Here is a 2,396-nt window from a genome sequence, read left to right as displayed (position 1 = left end):
TGGACTTGCACAAACTGCGTTGCAATGCAATCGTTTTCCAAAATGTCATTTATGTGAAAATATGAAGTCTGTAAACGTCCATTAACACAGCCCAGAGACGTTGAAGACGGATGCACAGAGAAAAATATTGTAGCAGGCAGATCACTCACTGTTCATGATGCATGAACTATTGGAAGAAAATCCTCAATATTGATTTGGGGGTTTATATGAATGTGTTTCTGAGGGGAACTTCAGAAAAGTTTACGTGGCATTTTCTTTTCATCTCGTCTCTATAGTTCATATTAAAGCAGTGTTTCAGCGCAGCGCTGCTTTGTTTATAGCATGTATTTGAATTATATAACTAAAATTAAATAACTAATTACAGATTTAGGTTAAATAAAGATGTCGGTCTTTATTTTTCTTCTTTTTAGGAAACAAATCAAAAAGAAAATGTAAACAAATTCTACTGTTCATACTATTCTGTATGTTGCTCAAAAACAAAATATATTGTGTTCAGCGGAAAAAAGTTTATTTTTTTTACCTAGTCATAACACTTTGTGTTCTACTGAAGAAACAAAGTCACCTACATCCTGGATGCCCTGGGGGTAAGCAGATAAACATCAAATTTTTGGGTGAACTATCCCTTTAAGTTCTCTCTTTCAGTAACAGAGAGAGAAACTGAGGGAAACTGTCCCCTGAAGAAGATTTAACATACATACAGTGGCCCCAAGAAGTTTTTGGACACTTATATTTGCTACATATAAAAATGTCCAGATGTCAGTGCATTAGATCAAGGGTTTCAGCCGTTACCTCCACCCAGAGCTGTGGACAACCCCGAAACCCTCTATCTAAAAATGACTGTATTTATACAGTATATCTCGTTGTCAAACGTTAGAAGGATCACGTGACACTAAAGACTGGAGTAATGATGCTGAAAACTCAGCTGTGCATCACAGGAATAAATGGCATTTTCCATTTAAGCTCCAGCATCATTTGTTTGTAGATGCTGCTTGGTTTGATCTTTTGTTATCTAATGCACTGACATTTATTGATTATTTATACAGATTAGACTTTTATTTTTGGGGAATACCTGTAATATATTTACATGTATACACACACTACTGTTCAAAAGTTTGGGGATCAGCAAGATTTATTTAAAATAAATTAATACTTTTATTCAGCAGGGAGGCACTAAATTGATCAAAAGTGACAGTAAAGCCATTTTTAATGTAACAAAAGGTTTATTTTTCAAATAAATGCTGTTCTTTGAACTTTCTAAAGCATCATAAAAATGTATCACAGTTTCCACAAAATACAACTATTTTCAACATTGATAATAAGAAATGTTTCTTGAGCAGCATGCTTTCTGGAAGATCATGTGACACTGAAGACTGGAGTAATGATGCTGAAAATTCAGCTTTGAAATATATTCCAATAGCAAACAGTTATTTAAGATTGTAATTTAATTTCACATTCACAATATTAATGTTTTACTGTATGTTTGATCAAAGAAATGCAGCCTTAGTGAGCATAAGAGACTTTTTTCAAGAACATTAAAAAATGTTACCAACCCCAAATGTTTGAATGGTATTGTTTGTATGTTAACATTAAATAACAATTAAATATCAATGATTTTCTCTCATGAAAATAGTTTCCAGACCTGTAACTCTTCAGGACGATGCTTTCTGACCCCTGCTCTAGTGTATAACTTCTTTACACGTTCAGATGTCGGGTCATGCTGAACCCAAACTTCTGTGAAATTTGTCAGAAGTGGGCTTTATGGACTCACACGTCATGCCACACACTCTCAAAGCCTTACAGAACTTGTATGGATTATTATTATGAAAAATGTCAAATGTAATAATTGTGATTTGAATGAAATTCCATTAAATTAAGACTCGCTCGGTGCACCTTATTTCATAGTGTTCAAAGACGAGAGGTTTGTGTAGATGCATATATCCAGTGGGTTAACTTGCAGAATAATTCTTATTGAAAGTTCCTCCATGATATGGTCAATGTGAAGTAATGGCACTGGCATTACAAACGTTCGTAACAGAGAATAGCAGCCAGTTATCTAACAGGAGACAAACTTGCTCATTTTGTTAGATTTTGTTCAGTACATACTAGATAATTGCTCATTAAAACACAGCAAAAAAGGTTGTATTCTGCAAAAAAAAAAAAGTTTACTCAAGTTTAAAGGGGTCATAGGATGCCCATTTTCCACAAGTTGATATGATTCTTTAGGGTCTTAATGAAAAGTCTGTAACATAGTTTGGTTAAAATTTCACAATGGTAGTGTAAAAAACACTTTTACCCTGTCAAAAACAGCTCTTTTCAGAGCAAGCAGATTTGTAGCATTTTCCTTTAAATGTTAATGAGCTCTGCTGACCCCGCCCCTCTCTTCCGAGCCGCTCTCC

This window comes from Sinocyclocheilus anshuiensis, unplaced genomic scaffold (assembly GCF_001515605.1).
Source record: "Sinocyclocheilus anshuiensis isolate Anshui unplaced genomic scaffold, SAMN03320099.WGS_v1.1 scaffold524, whole genome shotgun sequence".
NCBI classification, from domain to species: Eukaryota; Metazoa; Chordata; class Actinopteri; order Cypriniformes; family Cyprinidae; genus Sinocyclocheilus; species Sinocyclocheilus anshuiensis.
The sequence above is the reverse complement of the archived record's forward strand: the minus strand, read 5'-3'. Positions refer to the sequence as shown.